This window comes from Sceloporus occidentalis, unplaced genomic scaffold, assembly GCF_023333645.1.
Source record: "Sceloporus occidentalis isolate IW3139 unplaced genomic scaffold, rSceOcc1.0.p SCAF_27, whole genome shotgun sequence".
Taxonomy (NCBI): Eukaryota; Metazoa; Chordata; class Lepidosauria; order Squamata; family Phrynosomatidae; genus Sceloporus; species Sceloporus occidentalis.
Window position 1 is genome coordinate 393,935 of NW_028317007.1, and position 17,386 is coordinate 411,320.

General features: G+C 39.5%; 1 non-coding gene across 1 annotated transcript; it reads left to right on the forward strand.

The window, feature by feature from the left end:
* Positions 1-12,509: 12,509 nt before the first annotated feature.
* On the forward strand, positions 12,510-12,639 carry LOC149299849 (small nucleolar RNA SNORA35). Its single transcript, XR_016272345.1, has one exon. It is a non-coding gene; the product is annotated as a small nucleolar RNA SNORA35 (small nucleolar RNA).
* Positions 12,640-17,386: the final 4,747 nt, after the last annotated feature.

A 17,386-nucleotide genomic window follows, 5' to 3' on the forward strand; every position in this document is an offset into this window, starting at 1 on the left:
TATTAAATGCCCATGGGGTGTCTACTTTTAAAAAAAATGTATGATTTGATGGGGTAAATTGAATTGGCCGGGTTCAACAATGTCCCAATTAACACGGGGGGGGGGGGAGGATGGCCACACATCTAAATTCCAATTAGAAAAATGCACATGTAACAAATGTGGCCTTTTAGTTCCCCCCAAAAATGACAAACCCATGCATGTGGGTTATCACTGTACTCAGGAGATGTTGCTGAACACATACTGGGGTGCCTTCTGACAGCGGCATATACCAGGAGCTGTAAATTCATACATAACATAGGTGTGTGGGGGAAAAATACACACAAAAGAATACTACTGCAAACTTTGAAAAAATTCTGGTGGTAAAATGTGTGCATGCAAAGAGTTAAAATACCAGCATTTAAAATACCCTGGGGTGTCTAGTTTTCAAAAATATATGGTTTTGTTGGGCACACTGAAATGGCCTGGCTCAAAGATGTACCAAATAGGGCATGGGCAGTGGATCCCCAAATGCCAAAATCAACATTGAGCCAAATGTGCCCTTTTGCCCCCAAACAGCCAGGCAAAATCATTCATGTGAGGTATCGCTGTGCTCAGGAGATGTTGCTGAACACATATTGGGGTGTTTTATGATAGTGACATATAGGAGAACCTTTTAATTCATACCTGAAGTAAAATGTGCGTGACAAAACAAATGCAAAAAAATTACTACCATAAAGTTTGGCAAAGGCTGATGGTAGAATTAGTGCTTGGAAAGGGTTAAAATACTAGCAGTTGGAATACCCTGGGCTGTCAAGTTTTCAAAAATATATGACTTGATGGGGTAAATTGCATTGGCCGGCTTCAAATATATCCGAAATGGCACATGGGAGGAAGAATTACCAGATTTGGAAAAAATGGCTTTGAAATAGCAAAACGCTACCTGTACTTATTGCTCCATAACGTGCAGAAAAAAGCAAAAAAACATAAAAACATTGGGTATTTCTAAACTCAGGACAAATAGTAGAATCTATTTAGCAGGTTTTTTCATTACCTTTTATAGATGAGTAAGAGATTTTTTAACTAAAAGTTAGGAACAGTCATTTTTTTCTAAATTTTTCACCATATTTTATACTTTTTTTAATAGTAAATAATATGATACAATCAAAACAATGTCATCTAAAGAAAGCCCTTCTTTTCCTGAAAAAAACCCAATATCTAATGTGTGTGGGTTCAGTAAACGGGAAAGAAAAAAATTACAGCTAAACACGAGCAGCGCAGAAATGTTAAAACGGCCAGTGTCACGAAGGGGTTAAACAAGCTTCGATCACTTTCTTTTCTTAAACGGTGTTGCTGTAATGTCTCAATGTCGAGGCATTCAGCAACACCGAGATCAGCATCAGGGGCCATCTCTGGCCCCTCCCAGGTATGTCAACATCCGCCATACACTGTATGCCTGCAGACGCCCGTTTTAAAAGAGTGTCACGAGGCTTTCAGCGACACCGCACACTCACCCCAGGACGCCCTGTGACCTCTCCGGATTGATTTTGCTCACAAGATGGTGGCACGTCCTTTAAATTAAAGAAAAGTTCGCCAGAGGGTCTCCAGACCCTCTAGAGAACTCTGGCTCCACTTGCAGGTTGAATACAGGTACTGCATTCAACTATGCAAGTCAATAAAGCTGAGAAAAGCCCTTCTTGTCCTGAAAAAGAAAAAACAATATATAACTTGTGTGAGTACACAAAATGAGTGAGGAGAAAATTACATCTAAACACGAGCACCGCAAAAGTGTTAAACAGCCTCGGTCCCAAAGGGTACAAAAGGTAAAAAACAGCCTGGTCCTTAAGGGGGTTAAGAAATAGCATTCACATATGTATGTAAATCAAGGGTTCTTAACCTTACATTTAACAAATTGAATTTATGAGTAACAAACACATATTGAAGGCAAAAAGTGACATTTAATCCCTTAATGACCAATGACAAGCCAGGAACGTGGGTTTAAATAAAGTTTGTAGTTTTTTGTGTTTTTGTTCAAAGGCTGGTGGTAGAATTAGTGCAAGTAAAGTGTAAAAATATCAGCATTTAAAATATATCCTGGGGCTTCAAAGATATACCAAGAACGACATGGGCACATGATGACCAGATTTGGAAAATAAATAGTAATACTGTACTCGTGCCCTATAACTTGCACGTAAGCCTCCTCCCAATTAACCACTGGACAGCAAGCTGCACCCAGGCAAATGAGGAGCATGGAAACAGAGCTTCTAAAAACTACACAAATCTCTATGTAACTGCTCCATTTTTAAATATCGTGTACCTTTTTTTGTCATAATTAAACAAAAAAATATTTCATGATATGCAGGGCTCAATTCTATAAGCGGTCTAAACCTTAACTGGTGTTAATGGTGTTTGAAAATGCATGTTTAGTGATTCAGCTCTTGAGGTAGCTGAATCTAGACTACGACCGCTAAAAAAAAATCTACAAAGATGTGAAAAGGAAACTTTATTTAAAACATTCAAGCAGGAGAATATAGAGTATTAGGAAATTCTACACACTGGCACATGTGCAGGCAAGTTTAAGGACAATATAACATGTAAACATGGAACCTTTTTAAATGTTTGTTTGAAGGTATCAATAATTCCGGTTTGCCCCTTGATAGAGATAATATAGATTGGATACATTTTATGGCATGATGTCCAGACAAATAAATATCCTCAACTGTTGGAGAACCACTTTATAAAGAAAAAGAACATGTGCTTCTGCCAAGTCACTTGATACATATGTAGCAAGTGTGTCACTTTACTAACTTTGAGGTAGTTAATTTAATCATTTAAAAATAACCCAGAAATATTAAAATATTTATTAGTTAACCATAAGAAGGGGCAAACGATAATTAGTGATACAAATACATTTTTGACTTATTTAATGAAACTTAATTTGTCAATTACTATGATCTTATTGGATACACAGATTTGCTTTGATCTTATTAGATGTGGTTTAGACTTGCTGTAAATAATAAACTCATTAAATTAAGTGACATTTGGCAGAGCGTGTAAGTTTGCCGCAGCAAACTTTTATGAGTTCACAAAGCAAAGCAAGAACCCAGCAAATACCATTCAAAAAACACGTATTTAAGGCATAAATATTGCGAATTCTGTCACCCTATATGGCCATACATTGCTTAGCACTCTATTACATCAAAGTACCCCTGGTTTGATGAGTCCTATCTAATTTTTCTTGGCTATATTGCTTTTCAAGGAGCTGAATCCATGAGATTGCGCTACATTTTAACCCATGAGACTCACACACTCTTGTGTGGCAGGAGGGGCTGCTCAACCCTAAAGTTTGGCCAGAACTTACAGATCGAGGGAGATTATCAGTGGTCCTGTATGTCTTCCATTTTCGAATAATTGCTCCCACAGTTGATTTCTTCACACCAAGCTGCTTGCCTATTGCAGATTCAGTCTTCCCAGCCTGGTGCAGGTCTACAATTTTGTTTCCGGTGTCCTTCGACAGCTCTTTAGTCTTGGCCATAGTGGGTTTGGAGTGTGACTGTTTGAGGTTGTGGACAGGTGTCTTTTATACTGATAACAAGTTCAAACAGGTGCCATTAATACAGGTAACGAGTGGAGGACAGAGGAGACTCTTAAAGAGGATGTTACAGGTCTGTGAGAGCCAGATATCTTGCTTGTTTGTAGGTGACCAAATACTTATTTTCCACCATAATTTGCAAATAATTTCTTTAAAAATCAGACAATGTGATTTCCTGTATTCTTTTCCCCCATTCTGTCTCTCATAGTTGAAGTGTACCTATGGTGAAAATTACAGGCCTCTCTCATCTTTTTAAGTGGGATAACTTGCACAATTGGTGGCTGACTAAATAATTTTTTGCCCCACTGTATTTAGGTTGTATATTTTTACTTCTATGAGTTGGGGAACTCTCAGAGTCACTTTTTCTATCTCACATTTACAGTTGATGAAATAAAAATGTTACTCACATACACTTGACCACAGGAAAGTAAAGCTGGTGTCAGTTGCAAAAACAAGCAAATCACAGATTACAAAACCCTTAAATTGTCTGTAGGTTGTAGATTCGAGTTGGAGATGAAGATAGGGTAGATTTTGTTTTACTTATTACATGTGTAATCAAGCGTCTATGTAAATATATAACTATACACATTGTACAGCTCTGTGGAGTATGATGGCACGTCAATTGTCACAAAGGGGTTAAAAGAGCTACTATAGGAATGTATATAGATAAAGGAGTGCTGAATCATTTTCTTAAGAATCAAAAACATTTAGTGCCACTTAAATGATTCAGTTTGTTCATGTGCTATACAACATTTTAGTGCAACAATAACATATTTTTAAAAAGCATTATGAATATTAACTACTGTAAAGTTAGTAACTGAATAAAATGTTGGACAATCTTCCTTACACAGCTCAACAGGGAGATCATCTCTGAAGACTCAGTTCTAAATCTATACAATCAGCATTTACAAAAGTAGTTGTAATTGATGCCTAGAGACCCAATCACAAATTATCCATCAAACCTACATGCAACTTATACTCAACTGGACTTTTTCTTCATTTAAAACTATCAGTTTTTTTTTTGTTTTTTTTTAATAGCAGTTAGTCTCATTTCTTGATATGATTGTGTCCTTATGGAGACGATCTTGAATTTCACTCCCTACTCCTTAGTGCTGATGTTGCGATTTATTAAAAGCCTATTAGCAAACATGTATAATGATCATAAGATTGAGAAAACAATGCCATTCTTTAAAGCAGAAAAGGAAACCCCAGCTTATCTCTTGTGAGCAGTATATAAATGAGAATTCCCAGGTAAGGTTATTATACACTGGACCCTGAAACAGAATTAGGAGTTGGCAAAAAATAACAAAAACAAAATAAAATCTCAAACACAGTTTCACATATTCTCACACAGTGAAGTAACAAAACTAACTGTAGATGCAAACACTCTTGGTGACAAAAAAAATATTGCAAAAAAGTTTGCATACCCTTGGAGAATTAGTAATATATGTACCATTTTAAAAAAAACGTGTGAGCAGGCAAAACACATTTCTTTTATTTCTTATGGGATTTATATTCAACTGCAGGTTAATATAACATGCTTTGTTGCAACATGGCAACAAAGAAAAAAATAAAATTACCCTCTTTAGCATCAATGACAGCATGTAGTCTTTAGTAATGGTTGTCTATGAGGCCCCAAATTCTTGCAGGTGGTATAGCTGCCCATTGCTCATGGCAAAATGCCCTCTGGTCATGCAAACTCTTTGATCGTCCTACATGCCTGAGATCTCCCCAGCTCGAGGACATTAAGTACAGAATGTGATGGCCACTCCAGAACGATTACCTTTTTTCTGTTGTAACCACTGGAGAGTCAACTTGGCCTTGTGCTTAGGGTCAACACAGCTTCTCGAACCCATGCTCACACTTATGACAAAAGGGAGAGAGCACTTTAGCTTCTTCTGTCCTCATACCCTGCCAAGTATCACTTTAGTGATACAAAAACATTTTATTTAATTAATTTTAATTTATCTACTATGATCTTATTAGATGCACAGGTTTGTTTTGATTGTATTAGATGTGGTTTAGACTTGCTGTAATAGGAAAAACTAAATTAAGTCTACTTAGTAAGATGCCAGTGGCATCAACGTTGGCACATCATGTAACTTTGTAGCAGCAAACTTGTATGAGTCACTATTTCCATCCCACATTTGCAAGAGGTTGGTCACTAGCACACCCATGTCCACTACTACTGATACTCTTTAGGATTCTCAACTATATCCAAGTTAGAATTGTTTTAAATCACTTTCTACTGTGCTATAAGTCTGTCCATTTATACGAGGGACATTCAAAAAGTTTCCACATTTTTTTAACTATTTATTTTAAAACAAATTACATCACTTTTTTACATTGTCATCTTTCTTTGCGATTTGCAATTTTCCCAACGTTGTACTAACTTTTTAATGCGATCAGCAAAAAGTGTTTTTGGTTGAATGCGTAGCCACTGATGCACCACTACTTTCACATTATAATCATGATGGATGCTTCCACAGCATACTCTGCCGCTTGCTTTCGGGCTCATAATGGTGAACCCACATTTCATCACCAGTAGCTATTTTCTGCAGAAAATCATCACCTACTTCACAATAACGGGCCATGTGTCAGAAAAAAACGGCAAGCAATTGCGCTTATGCTTCTCTGTCAGCTCCTTAGGCATCCACTTTACTAAACTTAAGGCTATCATGAATCAGGGCATAGGTAGATCCAACACTCACATTCAGCTTTCCTGCAACCTCTTCAACTAAGCACACATGCGAAGATGAATTTGTGCTCACAAAAAGCATATGACAGAAAACTGTTCCTCTTTTGTAAAATTTATACATTTCGAAGCCATCTCCACCCCAGAGTGAAAACTCGTATACTAAACTGCAAGGACAGCTGGCTTGCCAGACAGAACTAATCACGTGACACGCTAAGACACGACCAATTACTCCTCCTCCTACCTTCACCGTTTATAACGAAAATATAAACGTGCAGAAACTTTCAAATGTCCCTCGTACAATTCAAATTTGAGATGCTTTTTCTACCGTGTCCCCACTTGGGAGCATCTCAAGTTTTAGCTCTCCTGTTCCTTTGCCCCAAAAGCAGCCCAGAACTGAAATGTGAGGCACATTTCCCCTGCACAAGGGAATCGACAATCCCAGACATACATTTTGGCCCTTATTGGCCTTCTCAGTGGGCTCTGATGGGTATCCCTCTAGGTACAACTGATCAAAAAGGCACAAGAGTCCACATCTGGGGTGGGGTGGACCGCAAAAGATCCACGAAGGACAGAGGAAACGCAGGGCAAATTTTTCAGTTTTGGACTGCCCTTGGGGCAGGATCAGACTGATATGTTTATGGACATTTTCATCTGTTCTGGTACAGGGAAGCTAAAACTTGAGTCACTCCCAAGTGGGGACACATGGTAAGACAGGCTATGAAGTGGCAGTCCATTCTTGGTGAGCATCTTAAATTTGTTGTGTATGACATTTCAACCTTCAGGAATTTCTTGTGGCCCACAAGTGTAAAGGTGACATGGCCTCTTTGAACACTTGTGCCTAGAGGGATACCAAATGGATCCCACTGATGAGGCCCACAAATGTCAAAACATTTGTCTAGGGTTTCTGATGAAGAATTTTACTCTCTGTAATGGCACCAGAGAGCTAAAACTTGATGTGTTTCCAAGCAGGGACACACTGTATTAAGTGGCTGTCCATCTTAAATTTGTTTTGTACTTTCTATTATACAAGAACAATTTATGTTGAGACAGAACAGTGTAAGCCTCTTAGTCTTGAAGGCAAGACAAGTTAGGGTTCCCATGATTCTATCAGCATGAAATTACAGCACGACAATATTTAAAGAATAGTTTTATCTTTAAAATATTGTACATTTTGCTCCAGCCTTTAGGTATTCGATAATAGATTACATTGTTCTATAAAAAGCATAATTAAGGCTAGAAAGTCAGATACAAAATAACAAAAGGTGTTGAGGAATAATTTGAAAGGAATGGAAACTGAACTGTTATTCTGATGTTTCTTTTATATTAGTGTAAGAAAAGCACAATGAGTTTAAAATGTACCCTGGTAGCAATGCACACACAAAACCACATATTATCACCCTTTCACAAAGAAAAGAAAATCCCACAGACTTTGGAGTGTTTCTGTTGGAATTGTTGCCCATTCATCCAGTTTTTATGCCCCAGGTGTATTATCTTGTACTTGTCCACATTAAGTGTCAGTAGCCAAATCTCTGACCATTTTTCCAGTTTAACTAAGTCATTTGTCATTTGGCTTATCTCTCCAGGAACATCCACCTTGTTGCAAATATTTGTGGCAATTCCTTACCATCAAGACCTTCTGCAATATCACTAATGAAAATATTAAATAGAATGGGTCCAAGTATCCCTGAGGTACCCCACTGCTAACAAGACCTTGCTCGGAATATACTCCATTCACTACAACCCTCTGTCATCTGCCACTCTGCCACTGTCCAATTGCTGCCAAATTTTGAGGTATTTTTATATTTTTGGGGGTTTTTTTTGCATATGTTGCAATGTTGCTTTAGATTTCATATTATATTTTGTGTAGAATATGTGCAACTGCAGAAAAAAACAGTTCACCAACATCCCGATTCCAACAAGGCCTCACATGCATGGTTCATGCATTTTTTGAGGAAGCCATGAGTCCAAAACTGGAACATGCGCAAATTTTCAGAAATTGTTTTGCTGGGGCCATATCCCACTTGGGACATTTTGGACCCCCCCCCACTGTAAATTACCCCATAAAAGTATATGTTTAAGAACAGTAGACAAGTCAAGGTGTTCAACTAGGGTAATTTTGACAGTTTTTAGGCTTGTTAGTGACAAGTTTAGGCCACTGACATTCATCAGGGGGACCGATCAATAATCAGTGACTTAAAATGTCACCGACAAGTGATCAGTAATAATTATGTATTTTTTTTATTAATATTTTTTTCCACAATTAACCTAGATGACCCCTCTCTCTTTCTAAGGCAGGGTCGTCCAGGGGCTGCCATAATGATCAGATCACTCCTATTGGCCAGGAGTGATCTGATCATCATCAGCCGACTTACTAAACTCACAGCATTTTACCTGGAAGCACCCTGGACTTTCAGGTCAGTGCTGTTATTTTTTAATTATTATTATTTTTTTTAACTCTTTCAATGCTGATGCTCCATTGAAGGGGTTAACGCTGCACTTTCGCTCTCATGGAGCGATCAGGCAGCAGGGGGGTGTTGCTGTGGATGCTATAAGGAAAGGGGCGGGGCCAATAATCAGTGTGACTGCAGGGAGGGACTGGGAAGCAGAAAGGGGTGGGAACAATCGTCAGTGTGACTGCAGGGATGGACTGGGAAGCAGAAAGTGGCGGGGCCAATCATCAGAATGACTGCAGAGAGGGACTGGGAAGTAGTAACTGCTGTAAGTGACATTGAATGAACCGAAGAATCAGATCCGAACTTCATCGCACAGATACCCCCCACCGGCTGTTAGAGAGGAGGATCCGGGTGCCCAGCAGCACTGCGGGGGATCTGAATCTTAGTGTTAGTATGCGACCTCTATTATCATTTTATAATTGATAAAATCGATTCAACTAATCGATTTTATCGATTAGTTGTTGCAGCCCTAAACCAAAGGATATACAATGTGAACAAACACTGGAAGAGTAGTCAGGGACCGGAAATAATGCTCTAACAAAAAAAGCTGGGAGCAACCCCTGTTTATTAAGGCCTTTGATAAATGGGTAAGCTAAAGGTACATTAGCAACCTGAATATGAATGACAGAGAACATGGGAAGACAGGAATCCCAGCGACCATCAGCCTCCTGAAGAAAACCCCCAACCCAGCAGAAGATTCAATAAACCATTTAAACAGAATTTATATAAAGCATTTTTTCACTGCCAGTTCTCAGGCATGGGCAAGGTATAATGCCACATCTACAGGTGCTGGGTCAGGCAGGTACTCATCCAGGTCCTTGTGTGAGGCTGGCAGATTAAAGTGCGCCTGATAGCAGATGGCTGTAGCCTTTATTTTGTTTTTATGTTTAGGGTACCATCTACAGGCAAGACCGGGAGCAATCGGGAACAGGAAATAAGGCTCCAGCTAAGAAAGCTTGCAACAACCCTGGTTTACAAAGGCCTTTGATAAATGCATGTGCCACAGGTGTGCCAGGAACCTGAACAAGAATGACACACCACATGGAGAGACAGAAATCCCAGCGACCACAAATTAAAGGGGCCTCTCAACTATCATATTCTTTAACCCCTTCGTGACAATTGCCGGTCCGGGCACGTCACTGAAAATCGTGACGATTATGACAATTGACGTGCCAGGACCGGCACGTCTTTAAACGGGTGAAAAAATCGATCCGTGATCGATTTTTTCACTCAAACGGTGTTGCTCTAATGCCTCGACATCGAGGCATTGAGCAACACCAAAAAAAACATTCCCGCCCCCCCCCGATCGCTCCTAGGAGCAAAAAAAAAACATGTTTGAAAGACTGCACGTCTTTCAAACATGGCGGCGCCCGCCGCCGAAAAACGGGTTTAGGAAGCGATCGCGAGTCGCTTCCTTTGCTTAGCTGGTGTTGCTAAGATGCCTCAGTATCGAGGCATCTTTGCAACACCCGTTTAGCAAAGGAAGCGACTCGCGATCGCTTCCTAAATGCTCAACTTACCTTCCCGGTGCCGGTGTCTTCGAAACACACGCGGTGTTTCAAGATGGCGGCGCCCATCAAGCCGGGGGGCGGAGCCTGCTGACATCATCGGGGGGGTGTTGCTGGATGTCATGGACATCCAGTGAATAACACCCCTAGTGGTCAGATCACTCATAAGAGTGATCATGATTTGATAAATCAAAGGCAATGTTTTCTAAACATTGCCTTTGATCAGTATTGGATCTGCCCCCCTCCTTCACTTGCTTCTAGTGAGGGAGAGAGACAGATCGGTGTGTTCTGGTATTTCAGGTATTCCCTAATAAAAATATATATATATTGATCCAAAGGCTCTTATAAGAGCCACCCATATAATATTAACCCCTTCATTGCCATTGATCACTGCATAAACAGTGATCTTGCATAGTGGCAATTGTTTTTGGTTTGTTTTTTTTTTTTACATGTTTTTTTTACTTTTTTTAAGGTTTTTTTTTATTTTTTATTATAGCCATTAACCCTTTCCTTCCCCACTATTTTTGCTGCAATTCTTACCATGCAGCGGTATACGGCTGAGGAGGCGTATGCCTTTTTGGCCACAGATTCTGAGGCCACTGATACAGCGTCAGATTTTGACGTTGGTCAGTTCACAGATACATCTAGTGATGTATCTGTGGCTGTTAGGACGCCTACCACACGTAGTCGTGGCAGTGCACCAGAGGCATGGGTAGCGCCTAATAGGTACAAGCCAGCTATCCCTCCTTTTTCTGGAATTCCTGGCATCAATATTGATGTTACAGGATTCACTCCACTGCAATTTGTGCAGGTTTTTTTGGGAGACGATGTCTTGGGAGACATTGTCACACAAACAAACATTTATGCCCAGCAGCACCGTGCTGCTAGCCCTAATTCTTTTTGGGCAAAACAGCCATGGACTCCCATTGACGTGCCAGAATTTCTTAAATTCTGGGCACTCACAATGTTAATGGGCATTATAAAAAAGCCCTCCATCCGCTCCTACTGGAGCACCAGCCCCATCTTTAGTACCCCCATTTTTGCCCAAACTATAACTAGGCAAAGGTATGAAATGATTCTTCGTTTCATGCATTTTAGCGACAACAGCCTGTGCCCCCCTAAGGAGGACCCCCAGTTTGATAGGCTGTACAAAATCCGCCCCCTGATTACCCATCTCGCTGCCAGGTTTCCAGAGGTTTATACACCTGGAAAGAATATCTGCGTGGATGAATCCCTAATGAAATATAAAGGAAGGTTGGGATTCAAGCAGTATATTCCTTCCAAGCGCTCCAGGTATGGAGTGAAGGTGTATAAGCTCTGCGAGAGCGAGACAGGATATACTCATGCCTTCCGGGTATACGAGGGTAAGGATAGCTACCTTGACCCTCCAGGTTGCCCAGATCATCTGGGCACCAGTGCCAAGATTGTTTGGGACCTAATATTCCCCCTTATGAACAAAGGCTACCACTTGTATGTAGATAACTTCTATACAAGCGTCCCTTTGTTCAAGCTGCTGTATTGTTTCGATACGGTAGCTTGCGGTTCTATAAAAAAGAACCGCTTGGGTTTCCCACAACGCCTGGTACGAACCCGGCTAGGAAAGGGGGAGACCTCAGCTCTACGCCAAGAGGAGCTTTTGGCATTGAAGTTCAAGGACAGAAAAGAGGTGTGCATGCTGAGCACCATCCACGATGAGAGAACCGTGGAGGTTTCTGTCCGTGGCAGAGCTGGGGTCACTACAAAGCCAGTGTGCATCAGTCTGTCAGATCAACTCCTACAGCCCTACCTCATTATGAGGAAGACAAAGGCCTGGTACAAGAAGGTTGCAATTTATCTAATGCAAATTGCAACCTATAACGCTTTTTTGCTGCACAAAAAAGCAAACACTGGGCTGAAGCTGTCTTTTTTGCAGTTTCAGCTCGAAGTAATTTCAGGTATCTTGTACCGTGATGCACCTGGTCCCCAAGTAGTGATGGGAACCAACAGAATTGGGGCTACCCATTTTATTTTTAAAATCCCCCCTACAGCAAAGAAGCAGAATCCCCAAAAGAGATGCAGGGTATGCTACAGCAGGGGGCAAAGAAAGGACACCACATTTTACTGTCCAGATTGCCCTGGAAAACCTGCACTCTGTGTCGGTGACTGCTTCAAGCTGTATCACACAGTTTCCCATTTTTAATTTTTTTTTTGTTCCTGCTCCATTTTTGTATTTTTTTTTAATTTTTTGTTACATTTACTGTTTTTTAGCTTTTATTTGCTCCACCATTTTTAAGCGTTTTTATTTGCACTGTCAAGTGACCCCTGTGTCCATTCCGTGGCATGAGGGACCACTTAAGGTGCTAGATCAAATCCCTTCTTGGAGATAGGCCAGGCTTTCTTGTAACCTGTCCCTACTGATAGTTGGGTACAAGCATTTTTCTTTACCCAGATGTAAAATTCCTACTGAATTTGAATTGCTCATGTTCCAAACGTGGCCCTTTTGCCCCCAAACAATCTGACAAACCCATGCATGTGGGGTATCAATGTACTCAGGAGATGTTTCTGGACACATATCTGGGTGTTGTGTGACCGCAACATATACCAGGAGCTGTAATTTCACACCTGAAGTACAAAGTATGTGAAAAAAACACCAAAAACAATTACTATCCCAAACTTTGACAAGGGTTGGTGGTAGGATTAGTGCATGGAAAGGGTTAAACTATCAGCATCTAAAATACCCTGGGGTGTCTAGTTTTCAAAAATATATGGTTTGGTGGGGTAAATTTAATTTGCTGGCTTCAAAGATGCCCCAAATACCACATAGAGACAGAATTACCAGATTCAGAGAAAAATGGTTTTGAATTAGCAAAACGCTACTTGTACTTATTGCCCCATAACGTGTAGAAGAAAGCAAAAAAATATAAAAACATTGGGTATTTCTAAACTCGGGACAAATAGTAGAATCTATTTAGCAGGTTTTTTCAGTAGTTTTTTATGATGAATAAAAGATTTTTCAAATAAAAGTGAGAAAATTTGTTTTTTTTTTCAATTTTTCGTCATATTTTATTATTTTTATTATAGGAAATTACATCATATGATTCAGGTGTCTGAAGAAAGCCCTTCTTGTCCTGAAAAAAACAATATATAACTTGTGTGGGTTTAGTAAATGGGTTAAGAGAAAATTACAGCTAAACACAAACACCGCAGAAACGATAAAACAGCCATTGTCACGAAGGCTACAAAAAGTAAAATCAGCCTTTGTCACGAAGGGGGTTAAAGTGCGTGTGATGGCTGGAGTGTCCCTTTAATTTAGATTTCCCTAAACATTCAGTTTGTCATGTCTACAGGACTGGACAGTTATGAGGACAGTTGGCAGAGATGTAAAGACCAATCTTTTATAGAACAAATGTAACTATTTTGTTTCTTTTGCTGCGTGTAGGAACTGGTCTTTCCTACATGAGTTATATGATTAAACGCTAAACAAACAACTTTTTACCTGTTATCTGCATGTTGGCATAGGTGTAATCCAAACAATTGTAATGATAAATTTGAAATCAATTTGGTTAAGTGATGCTGGTCCGCTACTGTTAATTTAAGTGACACTTATATAGTTCATTAAATTGGTAACAGTCAATCGCTATGCTTTTCCTGAAATTAAAATCAATGAATGAAATGACTTTCAGACAGAAAAAAATGAATAGGCAGTGTTTTATGTCTGTATTATATATTCTGGGTGTGTCTGAGAGTTTTAAAGTAAAATCTGCTAAATTGTCAAGACAAAAATGTTTTCATAAGGAATGTATATTTTATCCTACAATGTAAATAAAAATACTTTAAATTGTTTATACATGCACTATATTTTACAATATAAGCAAAGTTTTATATATTATTAATACTATGCTGGTTATAGAAATCCAATTCAAACTGTTGCCATAGTGATAAGACCACGTTTCAGGCTTTGCACTAAAATTACATTTTATGCATAATCTGCCATAAAAGCTATTGTTGAATGCTATAATGTGTGTATATATATATATATATATATATATATATTGTTTTACATCATTCACTAAACAGCGTTTTAACACAATATGGGGGTTATGGAAAAAAATGTGATGTGTAGGTGCAACGGTCTGAAACGTAGTCATATCACTATGACAACGATTTCAATAGCAAAAATTTGTATTTCCTTTAAAGTATTAGTAATGACCAGTCTTACTTTATACATTCCTTCTTTATGTCATGACGAAGACCGATTAGAATATTCCATTAGTCGCTTCGTGTCCAGTTTATAATTTGTGTACCTATTAAATATTAATACAGTAATTAGCCTTTCCACCATCCTACCACATTAGCTTCCTCTTGTTGGCCTTCATAGAGCAGCCTTTCGGAAGGACAATCATACTATTTTCCCTCAGACTAGTCGACTCGATTGCTCCACGCGCTACGAGTCCCTGGCTCCCTGCTGCATCTAATACCCTCCCTTTGCCCTCATCGCCAATACTTAGAATGTGACAAAAAAGGCCAATCACTAAACAGCTCTTAGTCCTCGCCAGGGTAAGACAGTATGAGAGGCGAGCAATGATTGGCTGTTTGCGGACTATAGCTTACTTGTAGAGATTTGCGATTCTTAATTAAAGAAGGGAGACGCGCTGGCTTTAAGTGATAGGTGTAGAATATATCTGTGTAACACTGTGAAGGGGAAGATAAGGAACTTGTTCAGAAACAAGGAGAACCTTTGTGTTACACTGGGGAAATAAATGAGATGAAATAGAAGGTTGAAATGAATTCATCTACACTGGGAATTGAATAGGGGAATCCCTAAGGGTGGCTGAAAAACTACTACCCCAGAGAGGTAAAATAGATGAAGTAATCATGGCTGCTCTAGAGAGACAATGTTGGTGAAGCAGCTTACTGCCCGAGAGAACCAATGTAGATGAAGTAATATGTTACTTTTAAAAGACAATGTGAATAAACTTATACCCTAGAGAAGAAATGTTGATGAAATGAGCTTTGCCCTGGAGAGAGATTGTGGATGTAATAATCTAACTTTATTTTCAAGACTTCACTGTTTTATTGGTGGTACCTGCCAAGTGTTCTGAATTTCAAGGGACAGTCCTTAATTGTGCATTAATTTTCCTTGTTACGGCTGCACTTTATAAAGACAGGCTCTTTGCAGTCCATGGTAACCTTAACCTTCCAGACATAGCCATACTTTTATTTATATTATCAGAGTACCAGAATAACCTGTCAGTAGGTTTCTTTATTGTATATAGTCAGTTGCAGTGAAATGATTTTTTCCCCTATATATGTATATGTGTGTGTGTGTGTGAGTGTGTGTGTGTGTATAGATATAGATATATATATCAATACTATGTATATATATATATATATATATATATATAAATACTATATATATATATATATATATATATATATACATACATACATACATTTGAGGGGCAAATGTGGAATGATGGCCACTTTGGCCAAACTAAAGAAAATGTATAGGTTGTAAACGGAGCCTTGGCGCACCTGAGCTTTTGCAGAAGCACTCTCCCATCCTTTTGCGGAACAGATGAAGAAAGAAGACAGAAAAACAAGAGAAGAAGCGGAGACATTGAGAGAGAGTGAGTAAGAGTATGACAAGCAACAAAAAGTTCTCTGCTTTGTTTTTGCTTTTCATTGGGGTTCTTGCTCATTTTGGAGATTCAGAATCTGATTGCACACGTTTAGTTTGGACTAAAAAATACCACGTGCGTTTACAACAATTTGAAATGAAGGAAATATTCTTCTGCAAATTAACCAACAAATTTAAAAAAATACACATAATCAGGAAAAACAACACATAACCACATTGTAACATACAAACAGAATTTGTGTTATAAAAAATTGTACAGTAACCACGGGGCTCTGGTGTAAAAATTGCCCCGGGGCCCCCAAACTTCAACAGCTAGTCAGTGCCATCATTGCCCCCACACAACTGGTCTGTGCCTTCTTTGCTCCTTGCCACACTCTTCCAACACACACCAATTACACACACTTACTTATACTCACTAACACACACTCCATCTCACCCCGCTTACACATCCATACTCACACAATTACACATCCATGGTCACATACACAATTACACATCAATGCTTACACACACACAAGTATACATCCATGCTCACACATGCACAGGTACACATCCATGCTCTTACACACACAAGTATACATCCATGCATACATACATATATATATATATAAACACATATACCACCTCTTGTCCCCGCTTACCTCTCACCGCTCCTGCAGATTTCTCTCTGGCTGCTTGCGCACAGTGTGCGAGCAGCATCGATTTCATTGCGGACTCGAGTGACGTAAGGTGACCCCGATATCTTCCTGTCTCCCAGTGCCGGTTCAAAATAGTTTAGAAAGGGCCCTTCCGACCTGGATCGGTGCGGTCGAGGTCGGAAGGGCCCTTTCTACACAATTTTGAACCAGTACAAGGAGACAGGAAGAAGGGGTTGCACCGCCCCCCCTGGAGGCACGGACCCTGTAGTTATGCCTGTGTATATGTAATTTATGACAACTGTGTCTTCAGAGATTTTTAATATCTTAGAACTTCACTGAGTTCCTGTTAGCCCTGACCTCAACCCCATTGAACACCTTTTGGGATGAACTGGAACAGAGATTGCGAGCCAGGCATTCTCAGCTAACATCAGTGCCTGACCTCACAAATCATCCTCTGCTGGATGAATGTGCACAGATTCTCACATAACACTTCACAATCTTGTGTAAAGCCTTCTCAGAAGGCTGCAAAACAGGGATCAATACTTTTGTCCATATAGTGTATCTGCTGAGGAAGCCTTTAATTTTGTGAATGAGTTAGTGTTAAGGGATGTGTTGCACTTTAAGGGTCTCTCCCGGACAATCCCTTCTAACACAGTGCCATGAGTGTAGGAACCGAGATCGCAGAGGTACATATAAGCAAGGAGAAGACTCCAACACATAATAGCGTCGATAGTGAAAACCCAGAGCCCTGTTGGTGGTATTTATGTGTGTTTTAGAGTGTAATTTATACACTCCTACAATATTGTAAGTGTCTGTCTTTGTTTCACTTTAATATTTGGTGCATTAAAGATATTGTCTGATTATTTCTCTGCTTTTTATCTCCAAGGACCTTATTATGCTA